Source organism: Rana temporaria, chromosome 4 (genome assembly GCF_905171775.1).
Source record: "Rana temporaria chromosome 4, aRanTem1.1, whole genome shotgun sequence".
Taxonomy (NCBI): Eukaryota; Metazoa; Chordata; class Amphibia; order Anura; family Ranidae; genus Rana; species Rana temporaria.
The window spans coordinates 269,760,838-269,775,806 of NC_053492.1; positions in this window are offsets into that span (position 1 = coordinate 269,760,838).

Sequence of the window (14,969 nt, forward strand, 5' to 3'; positions counted from 1 at the left end):
GCATTGCAAGCTATTGCTGAACCTGTGATCTACTAGGACTCCCAGAGCCCAGATTCTTTTCCATCCTGAATTCCCTCCAAAGGTTTTCCTCCTAACGAGTAACTTGCTTTCATATTTTTGATCAGCATGTCCATAGTTCAGTCATACTGCCTACAGTTTGGCAACTGTCTGCCCATAATGAAATCAGAGAGCTCTAGACAGTGTGTGCAGGAGTCTGACATTGCACCCACAATCTACATGTAAAAATATAAATATGGACATTTTTTTTTCAAGGTGAACTTAGGGGCAGATCCACAGAGATCTGCACGGGCGCAGTGTATCAGAGATACACTACGCCGCCGTAACTTTCCCGGCTTTGGTTCGAATCCTGAAAGATTGCGCTCCGAAAGTTACGGCGGCGTAGTGTATCTCAAGCGGCGTAACGGCGCGTATTTCAAATCGGCAATTAGGGGGCGTGTTTCATTTAAATGAAGTGCGTCCCCGCGCCGAATGAACTGCGCATGCGCCGTCCCGAAATTTCCCACCGTGCATTGCGCTAAATGACGTCGCTAGGACGTCATTTTTTTTTACTTACACGTGACTTACGTACATTCCGATTCACGAACGACTTACGCAAACAAAAATTAAAAATTCAAATTAAAAGCGGGAACGACGGCCATACTTAACATGGCGATTCTAACTATACGCCGCAAAACACCAGCTTTAACTATACGTCGGAAAAAGCTGACTAGAGACGACGTAACAGAATGTGACGGCCGCTCGTACGATCGTGGATCGTCTCAAATCGCTAATTTGCATACCCGACGCGGAAAACGGCGCGAACTGCACCCAGCGGACGCAAAAGTATTGCATCTAAGATCCAAAGGCGTACGAAGCCGTACTCCTGTCGGATCTAACCCAGATGCCGTCGTATCTTGGTTTGAGGATTCAAACTAAAGATACAACGTGGGTAATTTGAAATTACGCATCATGCTGCTGTACTCGGGAACAGAGCCCTCTCCTTCCCATTGGCCAAAAAAAAGGAGCACAAAGGAGGATCATGGGACATGTAGTCCCGAGGACTGGCAAGCCCCAGCAATCCTAAGACCGAAACTGCAGCCCCCAGCATGCCCAGCTGAAGGGGAGGTAGAGAGAGCCAGGATATAGGTGGCAAGTGACACACTGAATCTGGTGACAAGGAACCAGTGGCAAGTGACACGCTAAATCTGGTGACGGGATGGGTGGCAAGTGACACACTAATTCTGGTGACAGGGGACGGGTGGCAATTGACACGCTGAATTTGGTGACAGGTGACGGTGGCAAGTGACATGCTGAATCTGGTGGCAGGGGAAGGTGGCAAGTGACATGCTGAATCTGTTGGCAGGGGACGGTGGCAAGTGACATGCTGAATCTGGTGACAAGGGACTGGTGGCAAGTGGCAGGGGATGGTGGCAAGTGACACTGAATCTGGTGACAGGTGATGGTGCAAGTGACATGCTGAATCTGGTGTCAAGGGACCGGTGGCAAGTGACATGCTGAATCTGGAGGAAGGTGACGGTGGCAAGTGACATGCTGAATCTGGTGGCAGGGGACAGTAGCAAGTGACACACTGTAAAGTATAAATATTGTACTTTCATTCTTGAGAGTAGGTGCGTAAATTGGGGCAAGCTTGTAGGGGCCCCATAGCATTACTTTGCCCAGGGGCCCATGATGCTATTAAGATGGCCCTGGCCCATGCAATGTACTGATAAGTAAATATAGTCGCAAACAAAAAATATATACACAAATTGATATATAAATCATTTTCATACTGGCTATAGTCTGTGTTAAGAACATAAAATTGTATTCTTTGGCATTATATTATTCTGCCTTTGTTTTAGGACTTAGTCACATTGTATTTTACTAGAGGTGCCTTGCATATAAGGATCTGATGAGACAAGCAGATTTATACCTGTATGCTTTTTTTTCTGTGTCAGCCTTTTCGGAAAAGCTATTTCCCCACAACTCACATATCACATTTCCTCAGTTCAGCAGCATGTTTCCTCAGCAGTGCCATGTTCACGATTGTGCTGACTGCCTTTCCCTTCTACTATCTTCCTGCACACCTGATAAAAATCTCTGCCAGGTAACAAATGGATGAATCAGCAAGCCATGTGATGCAACAGTTGATGTAATATCTCCACCCATGTGCTTAACACTTTCAGATATACTACAGGCATCTTCAAAGCAATTTAATGAAGCATCAGCTACTGATAGCAAATACGTACTGAAGTCAATAGTATTTTTTTTTTAAATAAACCACATATATAAATAGGCCCCTTGGTGTTTTTTTTTGTTTAATATTAAACCTGTTTCCTGGTTTGTTTCAGTGAAACAATACAAAAAATACAAGGCTGCATTATTTGAACTCTTTATGAAAATGCTATCAGCCTGGCCGTTTTCTGACTCAAGGTGGTGGGTTTACCAAAGGCAAATAGACCATGCACTTCGCAAGTACAGTTGCTCCAGAGCTTAGTAAATCAGATGAAACTTCAGTTTGCAAAAAATACACAATCATATGTAGGGGAAATAAAGCTTTTTTGCTTGCACATGTCTCCCGCTGCTCTGTCTCAGCCAATGAGGAGGTAGAGACCCAGGAAAGCCGCTGCTCTTGTGCACATCACTGCAACGGCATTGGAGTCAGGTAAGTATTAGGGGGGTGCTGAGGGGGGAACTGCACACTGATGTTTTTTTACCTTGAAGCGTAAAATGCTTGGAGGTAAAAAAAACTTCAGACTTTAGAACCACTTTAATGGGAGTTGAATCTTGAAAAATTGTTCTGTCTATTTTTGTGGCTAATAGTCAAGGGACTGACAAACAAATGGCATAAGAAGCTGGGCAATGACAGGGTGAATATTTACCAATGCAACAAAACATTTATTAAATACCACTCATCAGGAGAGGGTCCTCATTTTATGTAATTTAAATGGGGACATGGGAAAATCAGCAATTCTTCAGAAATGCCTTTAACCCCTTCCTTACCGGGCCATTATAAAATGATTCCGGCAGGAACCCTCCCTCCATCTGGGTGGACGTGATATGATGTCCTTTCTTCCCGGCAATCTAGGGCGCACGTGTCCCGGCGCGTGCCCGGTGGCCGCGATGTTCGCCAGGCACCCGCGATTGCCAGTGATCACGGCAGTAGTGTGGATCTGTGTGTGTAAACACACAGATCCACCTCCTGTCAGATGTGAGAAGACCGATGCTGCGTTCCCAGTACAGAGGAACACACATCGGTCTCCTCCCCTTCTGAGTCCCCTCCCCCCTACAATTAGAACACACTTTAGGGAACATATTAACCCCTTCAGCGCCCCTTAGTGTTAACCCCTTCCCTGCCAGTCACATTTACACAGTAATCACTGAAGTTTTATAGCACTAATCGCTGTATAAATGTGAATGGTCTCAAAAACGTGTCAAAAGTGTCCGATATGTCCGCCGCAATGTCACGGTCACAATAAAAATCGCAGATCCCCGCCATTACTAGTAAAAAAAAATAATAAATAAAAATGCCATAAATCTATCACCTATTTTGTATACGCTATAACTTTTGGCGCAAACCAATCAATATACGCTTATTGGGATTTTTTTTACCAAAAATATGTAGAAGAATACGTATCGGTCTAAACTGAGGAAATTTTTTTTTTTAAATTGTGATATTTATTAAATCAAAAAGTAAAAAAATATTGTGTTTTTTTTTTTAAATTGTCGCTCTTCTTTTGTTTATAGCGCAAAAAATAAAAACCATAGAGATGATCAAATACCACCAAACGAAAGCTCTATTTGTGGGAGGAAAAAAACATAAAGATTTCATTTGGGTACAGTGTTGCATGACCGCGCAATTGTCATTCAAAGTGCAACAGCGCTGAAAACTAAAAATTGGTCTGGGCAGGAAGGGGGTGAAAATGCCCTGTATGGAAGGGGTTAAGCTATATCTGGGGTTACAGATTCTCTGGGACAGCATTGACCTTATTCTGGCATCACAAAATTTGTATGCATAATATATTTTTTTCACTGTACCGTAGGTACATTAGCCCTTGACTTACATAATGCAGCAGCACCCCATTAGATTCATTGTAACTTTTTTTTTTTTTTTTAAATACTTTAGTTTCGTTTTTTTTTCTGTGATTCATGTTTTTTTAACTAGCAGTAATGGGCCACAATTGGATCATTGAACTAGTAGACAAAACAGATCCAAAATCTATCAGAAGGTCTGAAATACAGTTGTAAAATAAAGCTAAATTCCTCAACTTTGGCACAATTGCCAAACAGTGGCAAAACCTGATTTATAGCATAGCATATTATCTTCATGTAGTGCAGTGTCGCACTGTGTTGTTTACAAGGTTTAAAAAAGTCAACACAGAGTGCACAAAAACATAAAAAAAAACACAACCCCATATTCCAGAGATGAGACAATGGTTATGGAGAAATAAAAGTTACAGTCATGTTAAAGAGACAGTGTTCAAAACATATTGCAAAGTACCTGCGGAGCATGTAAGCAGTTTGACTGAGCAGCAATGTAAAAAGGAGAGACTAGGAAGGTTCTAAAAATCTAAAATAACAATTACAGTAGATTATGTAAGAGACAAGAGACAGAAATATTGCAGAGGTGCAGCACATCGTGTAAGCCATAGTGGGTTACATTTGAAGAGGTAGATGTGGGGCATTTGATCAATAAATAAAAATGACATTGTATTATGTCAGATACACAAGGTAGAGGTATTACACAAACACAGTTACATAGTAGGTGAGATTGAAAAAAGACACAAATCTGTATTACCTTGTATATCCCTGTATGTTATGGTAGTTCAGGTGCTTATCTAATATTTTATTGAAACCATCAATGCCCCTACTGAGACCACCACCTGTGGAAGGGAATTCCATATCTGTGCCACTCTTACAGTAAAGAACACTCTACGTAGTTTAAGGTTAAGCCTCTTTGCTTCTAATTTTAATGAGTGGCCACGTGTCTTGTTAAATTCCCTTCTGCAAAAAAGTTTTATCTCTATTGTGGGGTCACCAGTATGGCATTTGTAAATTGAAATCATATCCCCTCTCAAGTGTCTCTTCCTGCAACCTTTTCTCATAACTAATATCCTCCAGACCCTTTATTAGCTTAGCTAACCTTCTTTGTACTCTCTATAATAACAAAACAGTGGATTCTGTCAGAAGCATAATGCAGAAATATTTAATAGTCAGTACTGAATAAGTTGGTGTAGGATACACTCATAAAAAGGAGAAACAGCATGAATTTTTTTACCCTACAAATCCACAAATAAGTGTATATGTGGCACCGATTTTTTTTTTTTTTTTTTATTGTCCACACCACATAGACAGCATGTCAGCTGTTGTAGTAGGCAGTACACTTGACATAAAACATGTAACTGTTTAGGGCCAAATACAATAAACAGTCTTTTCATACTATATGGCCCCATGCACACTGGGTGTTTAGTCCAGTACATGAGATCCTGACTTTTTGGTGTGAATAGAAGGCACAGGAACATTGCAAGTCTCTTCTCTAAAATCATCCTGAACTGGATTACATGATTTTTCATAGGAAAATATGTTTGTTTTCTCTCTGACATGAGCAAGTGGCAAGTTTAACCATGAAACATGTTTTATTTAGTGAATTAAAAAACTATTTTATTTAAATTAAGTTGACAACTTCAAACTATTTTTACACACTCTATTCCAGAAGCCTCTGCTGATTGATCTACTGTACCAATGGACGTTTTTACTGCAGACTTCTTTTGCACACAACCCACCACAAGCAGTCTGGGTTCCAGATGCACTGATCAGTTCCATCGAGCCACAGCAGCTTTTAGCCTCTCATAGAGGTTAAAAAATGAGGCCTAAAAAAGGAAAAGGAATATTGTGCATACAGTACTAGATAGGTATTATATTTACCATTTCTGATGGGCCTTATTGTTTAAACAAAACTAGGCTTTTTAATTTATACCAAATTTTTAGACCTCATTGGCTAATCCACATCCCATTTAGCTTTGGCTTGTCCAATCAACAGTAAATTAGATTTTCATCATAGCCGTTAAATAGCTATGGAATCCGCACACTGACCTCTGCTGTCATTCACGCGGGAAGCAGTCCTGATGGGGAACTAGATTTAGAGTTCCAAAACAGACTCTGTCCATCCAACAACTCAAGTCCACAGCTGCTGTCCTCCTTGGTGTATGTAGCTTGATCCCCAATTGTACCTCAGCCACATGTCCCAGTTGAAGGTACTTAAATTACTATGACTCAGTAATTCCCAGAGTAAAGAAAGGTTTAAAAGTGTCTTGTGAGTATAGTTGGTGAATGCATTTCAGCCCTTTCTGTGCCCATCTCACCCCATAGGTCAACAACTGAAAATTCAGGAGTGCAGGCTTATATCAAAGAGGACAATATGGGAAAACACTGGCCCAGATTCAAGAAGCACTTGCGCCATAGGTTGCGCGGCGCAAGGGCTTACTTGCTCCGGTGTAACGAGTGCTCCTGATTCAGGAACCTCGTTACACCGACTGCAGCCTAGGATGTGACAGACATAAGCCTCCTTATGCCTTCACATCCCAGGCTGCATTCTTGCGTTGGCCGCTAGGGGGCGCGGCCATTGTGATCGGCGTATAGTATGCAAATTGCATACTACCACCGATTCACAAAAGTTGCTCTGGCCCTGCGCACGCAAGGTACAGAGTTTCCGTACGGCCACTTTAGCATAAGGCTGCTCCTGCTAATAGCAGGCGCAGCCAATGCTAAAGTATAGCTGCGCTTCCCGCTCGCGACGTTCAAATTTTACGTCGTTTACGTAAGTGAACCGTGAATGGCGCTGGACGCCATTCACGTTCACTTAGAAGCAAATGACGTCCTTGCGACGTCATTTGCCGCAATGCACGTCGGGAAAGTTTCCCGACGGAGCATGCGCTGTTCGCTCGGTGCGGGAGCGCGCCTAATTTAAATGATTCCCGCCCCCGGCGGGATCATTTACATTAGGCGCCCTTACGCAGGGCTATTTAGCATATCGCCCGCGCAATTTACGGAGCAACTGCTCCGTGAATCGCGGGCAAAGCGCAATATTTGCGTGGGCGCAGAGAAAAATGTTTGCTCTTTGCCCACGCAAATATTGCGCGATTCTACCTGAATCTGGGCCACTGTGTTTAACTTCAGTAAACAAAGACATATAGTACAGTTTAAAAACCTGTAAGGATATACCTTAAATAGAAGTGCTTACTTTCATGTGTATATGGTGCCTGTATATAATATTTGATAGTGTTTCATATGAATAAACAATGGCAGATTCTGTAGCAGTTGCAGTATTTATTTAAGATTTTTTTCTTTTGAAACTGAAATAAATTAGCTGCAACCATGACTCAGAAAGGACCGCTTCCACCTGAGGATGTACAGGTACATCCTAAGAACAGGAAGTGGCTACAAGATTGGTGTTTTTTCCATTTGTTGTCCTAACAGTCCCCAAAAATAATATTGTTAACTTTTATGATGAGAAGTCCTGTATTCAGCAATACTGCCTGCAGTCTCTGAGCTTGACTTGTAACAAAAGACTATTAGAAACTGTTCACTAGGGATGAGCTTCGAGTTCGAGTCGAACTCATGTTCGACATGAACATTGCCTGTTCGCCTGTTCGGCGAACAACGAACAATTAGGGGTGTTCGCGGCAAATTCGAAAAGCTGCGGAACACCCTGTTAAAGTCTATGGGAGAAATCTAAAGAGTTAATTTTAAAGGCTAATATGCAATTTATTGTCCTAAAAAGTGTTTGGGGACCTGGGTCCTGTCCCAGGAAACATGTATCAATGCAAAAAAAAGTTTTAAAAACTGCGTTTTTTTCAGGAGCAGTGAATTTAATAATGCTAAAAGTGAAACAATAAAAGTGTAATATTACTTTAAATTTCGTACCTAGAGGGGATGTAAAGTCAGCATGTGAAAAAGCGCATGTTTCCCATACATAGAACTGTCCCTGCACAAAGTGTCATTTCTGAAAGAAAAAAAGGCATTTAAAACCGGCTTTGCGGCTCTAATGAATTGTCGGCTCTGGCAATTACAGAGATGATTAATTCATAAAGAAAAAAAAATGTGTGGTGGTTCCCCCAAATTAAGTTACCAGGCTGGAATGGATATTAAGGGGAACCCCGCTGTAAAAAAAAAAAAATGACGTAGGGTTCCCCGCAAATATCCATATCAGGCCCTTCAGGTCTGGTGTGGATTTTAAGGGGAACTCCACCCCAAATAAAAAAAAAATGGCATGGAGTCCCCCTAAAAATCCACACCAGACCCTTATCCGAGCACGTTAACCTGGCTGGCCGCAGAAAAGAGGGGGGGCAGAGTGGAGAATGTCCCCATGTTGATGGGGACAAGGGCCTCATCCCCACAACCCTTGCCCGGTGGTTGTGGGGGTCTGCGGGCGGGGGGCTTATCAGAATCTGGAAGACCCCTTTAACAAAGGGGACCCCCAGATCCTGGCCCCCCTATGTGAATTGGTAATGGGGTACACTGTACCTCTACCATTTCACGAAGAAAGTGTAAATAGTTTAAAAAAAAAAACACACAGACACCGTAGAAAAAAATCCTTTATTAATAAAAATAAATAAATCCAGCTATGTGAATCCACTGTCTTCTATCCAGCGATGGATGATCTCTCCAGCGACGGATGATCAGCGGTCTGGTCCAGCGTGACCCCGCCCCCACTGACGCACCCTCGTACGTCACTGGGAAAGACCCTGAAAGACCGGGCTTTCCCAGTGACGTACGAGGGTGCGTCAGAGGGGGCGGGGTCACGTGACGGGTGGCCGCTTCCCCTATATAAGAAATGTCACAGCTCCAGCGCATCATTCCGCTGGACTGTGTCCAGCGGAGAGTGGAGCTCCCCTGCTGTGCTCTGGATGGATGGATTTTCTGCATCGCTGGACCGGACCGCTGATCATCCGTCGCTGGAGAGATCATCCATCGCTGGATAGGAGACAGTGGATTCACATCGCTGGATTTTTTTAGATGTTCATTAAAATACTTGAGGACTGCTTAGCAGCAAGCATTTGTTGATAAAATTAACATTTTGGTCAAGACTACATAATATAGCATTGAGGGCTAAAGTTGGGTAAAGACAGTTTAAAATTTGTCCGGTACAGCAGGGAGTAGCCAAATTTCGATCTGTGTGTGTCTCTTCCTGTTTGACAGAAGTCGATCATTAGATAGGCTTCTATCAAACAATCACACTGACAAATTTAATCTGATCAGTGTATTCTGAAAGTACAATATCCCAGCAGGAGAAATTCCTCCTTCTAACTTGCTTGTATGGAAGGGGGAATCCGTATCACTTTTTCAAGCCCTCATCCCTCAACTCACTGGGTGAACAAAACACCTAACTGTCTATACCCAGTCTTAGTATACCACAGGTTATAGGCACTAGGGGTCAGTTATATTTAAGTCAAAACAAAATGTAAATAGAGTGCAACAGTCAATAGTATGGGACATGTAGCACTACATATGGATTTCAGTGGTCAATAACATGTAAGATACAATACTACTTAAAGAGTCTAGTGGTCAGAGATATTGTATGTAACATATTTTCTCCTACACTGGTAGTCAGTGGGAGAACGTTTTCCCCCTCCTAAAATCAGTGGTCATTATTGAAAGAATGCCCTCTCACTTGTGGTCGGGGGGGGGGGGAGTGGTGGACTATGGGAAGAAGGCTACGTCAGCAATGGCGTCTGTGGCAGGAAGAATGTCCCAGTATTGGTGTCAGTGATTACTTACCCGAGGAGATGTTCTATGTTCTTTGCTATGTGCTGTTAACAGAAGATCTATGCAGGGAGATTTAGGAAGACCTATGATGACCTACTGTAGGTGTTGCTGTCCTTTGAAGTGATGCAGGAAACCTTGAAAAGTGTCCAAGGTATTTGGGCCTAAGAACACTCTGAACAGCACAATATATGCCTGGTCCTAGTGATGCTCTACCCCACTATTATTACTATAGGTAAATCTGTTCCATGGGACTTAACGTGATTGTAAACCCTCACCTAAAACAACCCATTCAGTTCAAAATAGAAAGGAAAGGCAAAACATTTGTGTATGAATATTTTATATATATATATATATATATATATATATATATATATATATATATATATATATATATATATATATATATATATATATATATATATATATATATACATATACACATTTTTACCTTGTTTATAAGTGATCACACTACCTCTGTTCTTAGCTGCATAAGAGCCAGGGGGAAACAGCAGCACACTGATCTTCCCAGTGAAAAGCTATGCAGGGGGTGGCGTGTTGGGACAAGTATGATCATTGGAGGTGAGCAGGCTAAGTTCCCAGCACAGCTAGAGAACTGACCACAGTGTTCTCCTGCTTAGTGTAGTCAGTTTTTAATAGAAAAGCAGAGGGACTGACAGGAATGCCAGGGATTTCACACAAAGGAAGCAATGCAAAAAGATCAGGAAATGGAAACTACAAGTACATGGTACAGCAGGCACATATCACGATAATTAATTCCTTTTCATCCAATCAGACTAACAAAACCTATAAAATGTATTATTTAATTACATGGGACATTAAAAAAGTTGTGTACATGATAATTTGCCCATGGGGCTACCAGTATGTCGGTAGGACAAAAAGGAAATTACAAACCGGTTTGAGCCCAGGTTCACACTGGGCTGCGGGAGTGAAGTTGTGCGAGTTCAGCTGAACTTGCACGATTTCACTCCTGCTGGCAGTCCCGATTTCGGCCGTGATTATAGAGATATCTGTGCAGGTTTCTGCACATATGTCAATGTAAATCGCGGGCCGAAATCGCAAAAAGTAGTACAGCAACTACTTTTTTAAATCGGTGCAGCGCCGCAGATGCGGCCGTGTCGCACCGATTAGGACAGTGCCATTGCCGGCAATTTGCAGCAAATACCGCCGTTTTGACATGCGATTTGACATGCCAAATCGCATGTCAAAACGCACCAGTGTGAACCAGGCCTTAAAGAGCATATTTCAAACATTAGCGCATGTGTTGTAAATTATAGTGTGCCTAAACATTTAGCCAGATGCCATGGTAAAGACCCAACTGGTACTACCTGTAGCGCCCTGCTCCCATTGAGTGGGCACTATGTGTTAAATTATAGTTGTCTGAGCAGTAGTTTTGGCTCAGAATGATTATTCTAAATTGTTGGCTCTGTTCAGTTCAGCTGGGTTGCACAGGTTTCCCCCTGACGGTGGGTGTCGCTGTCACCATAGGTCATGGTTGGAAAGGCAACAGGCTGGACGTATTGGGTATCTCTCTCAGAAGAGGCTCAGGGGGCGTGGTCAACCCGCTGTGCATTCTGGGGAGGGGTACTTAAGGGACAGACGCCGTTTGGCAGGGTTTGTCTTCCGATCCCGACCTGAGGGTCCTCCTGGCCTCAGGGATGCTGAGCTGTTTTGTAGCCTTGGGATGGCTGGCCCGAGGCCTAGCAACTCAGAGTAGGCCCAGGAGCTTCTGGGGCCTACTGATGCAGGGATGGTCCTTTGTTACTTTATCTATGGAAGGAAGCTGAACCAGTGGGGATCAATTGATAGACGTACCCTGACGGATTTACCACACTGTGCTGCCGGTCTGGCTAAAAGATTCTTGTCACAGTGAGTCATGTAACTTTTGTTGGAACTATATCGAGTGTGCAGTTGGTTACATGATCTTGTGGCAGGAGATCGTGGGACGGCCTGACGACACTCATCTGTGGCAGAGACTTTGTCGAGCTTCGCATCAGCTGCTAGGCCGGTGAGGGTAGGCCTATCTGGTGGTTGCTAAAATCCAGTGTGGAGCTGAGTGAATCCTCTGGATCTAAGTGGTAACCGTGATCCGCAAAGCGAAAGTACCTGAGTCTTTCCCTATTCCTCTACCCCCTCTGTTGGAAAACTTTGATAATAGAACCCTTGAAAGAGACTTTGTGTTGGTGCGTACATTCTTGTGGACAACTCTTCAAGGAGAACCCCTGAAGCGAGCGTATGGAACAGTAAGGTAACGGCAGGCCCAAATCTAAACCAGCAGCTCTAGGGGTAGTGCTACATACCTTTTTGGCCATCGATATATTTTCTTCACATTGGAAAGGCAGTAATAACAAGAGGGACATTTCTTGCTTAAAAACAAAGTGGATTTACAGCCTGAAGACTTATGCTCCCTTTGGCATGAATGTTAATTGGGACGTGAATTGCTTTGTTAATTTTATTTATTTATTAAAATGCTTATTGTGAGCGCAGTCTTTACCCAAAGGCATCGATGTGCTCATAGAACCAACATATCCATATACAAAAAAAGATCTCTCATCCTAGTACACAGTAACAATCATAAAACCAAGTAACAAAATGTAAAAGAAAATTAAAAACAATACTAATGTTTGACCCTAACTTGGGTCATACGCTTGAGAAAATAAAAACGTTTTTAAAAACTTCCTAAACTTTAATAGATCATTCTCAAGTCTCATATATAGAGGTAAGGAATTCCAAAATGTGGATCCTTGTACATCCAACGTCCTCCCTCCGCATTTTGTTTTTTTGAATTTAGGGATAATCAAATTAGCCTGATTAGCAGATCTCAATGATCTGCCAGGAGCGTAGTAGGTGAATTTTTCCTGCAGGCACCCTGGACCTTTCCCATGGGTGGCTTTGTGCACAATACAACCCACTTTAAACAAAACCCGTTCAGCAATGGGTAGCCAGTGAAGGGCTTTCAAAGATGGTGTAATGTGGTCCCTACGACCCACACCCTTTAATAGCCTAGCTGCGGCTTTTGAATCAGATGGAGTTTGTGCAAGATGGTTTTTGGAAGCCCCATATACAGAGCATTACAATAGTCCAGCCAACTGCCAATAAAAGCATTGACCATGGGAACTTTTTCCGCTTCGTCGATGAAATGTAATGTGAAACGCAGAAGTTTCAGTTGGTAGTAGCACAAACTTACCATCTGATTTACCTGCGCCTTCAGTGTCAATTTAGAATCTAGGATGATTCCCAAGTCCCGAACCTGGGTGGCCGGAGACGGAGATGGAATAAACGAGACTGGCCAAGAGGGAAAATCAGTCAAACTGATTTTGCTCTGATTGCTGATGATGATACATTCCGTTTTGGAGCTGTTTCGTTTTAAATAATTGGCTCCCATCCAGGACTGTATTTCCTCTAAGCAAGATGCCAGATCCACCTGGACTTCCTCATTATTGGGCAGCTTGAAGTAAATCTGCATGTCGTCTGCATAGACATGGAAGCGGAGGTTATGGCGTCGGATGATATACAGCAGTGGCCGTATATAGATATTAAACAGGATCGGCGATAACGCCGACCCCTGGGGAACCCCGCAAGACAGGGAGCTATCAGATGAGTGATACGTCCCTAGTTTCACCCTCTGAACCCTGTCCCGCAGGAATGCGGCCATCCACGTCAATGCCATATCATCTAGCCCAGCCACAGGCATCAGCCTCTCCAACACTCTGGCATGATCGATGGTGTCGAACGCAGCCGACAGATTCAGAAGTACTAATGCAGAAGCCTCATTGCTGTCCAAGGCCCAGAGGCAATCGTCCTGAACTTTAATCAGGGCAGTCTCTAGGCCTCTACTGGGACGGAATCCAGACTGGTACTCATCAAAAATGTTATTAGATTCCAAATGTGGCTGAGCCACACGACGGCTCTCTCCATTATCTTAGCTAAAAAAGGCAAGGTCGAAATTGGTCGGTTATTGCTCAAATTGGACCGTGGCAAGTTGGACTTCTTCAGGAGGGGGATTATAACCGCCTGCTTCAGAATACTTGCCACTGTTCCGATAGCAAAGCACATATTAATAATGTCTGCTATAAATGGTGCAAAGGCAACAGCGGAGTCCTTCACCAACTGCGCAATGCAGGGATCAAGAGATGAGGACGAAGCTCTAAGAGACTTAAGGATGGTCAGAATATCTACACTAGTTACCGCAGAAAAACTAGTAAAGTGTACCCCTTCATACACAGGAGAGCTTTCTGTATAACAAAAATCAGGTATATTATTTCTTCTATCTATAATTTTTTGCTTAAAATATTCTGCTAAATTCTCACATAGTTTCGGAGAAAATTCCTCCCCAGTGTCTAAACAGGTGGGATTTGCGAGGCTATTAGCAACTTTAAATAGTTCTGCGGCCTTATTTTTTGCCAACTTAATTTTTTCTGTTAGATATGTTTTTTGGCTATTTTTGTTTCAGCTTTATATTTTTTTAAAGTCGCAGTGTATGCCTCTCTAGTGATGGGATTGGGATCTTTCCTCCATCTTTTTTCTAACACTCTGCAACTTCATTTTAAAGTATGAGTTTTCTGGTTAAACCAAAGTGGGTTATTTGTTGGAGATCTTATATTTTGAGTCAGTTTTTTTTTGAGCCAGAAGATCTAAAGTTAAGTTAAATACTTCTATTTTATCCTCAACACTAGGTATCTTTTTAAATGTCATAATATCTGCGTTCTCTAGAAATATTCTAGAGAATGCCTCTGCAGACACCTTCGAATAATTACATGTTAAAAATTGTTTAGAAACTCTATTAGGTATATGAGGAGGTTTTTTGGGTACTTTGCCCACTAGTTTAAAAGCTATAAAAAAGTGATCACTCCAAACCACCTCTAGCGGGGATTCAGTCGTGGCTACACAACCATTATGCAATATCCAGTCAAATGTATGCCCAGCCCTATGGGTGGGTTTACTTACTTCCTCTGTGTATATAAGAAACTATAACCTATAATATATATAATATATATATATATATATATATATATATATATATATATATATATATATATATATATATATATATATATATATATATATATAACTATTGCATCTGTATTACTGTATATGAGTCCTTGGCTTGCTAGTATACAAATGACCAAGCATGTGCTTAGGCCTAAAGCCAGAAGTTAGTTAGAGACAGACACATTTGAGTCAAACAG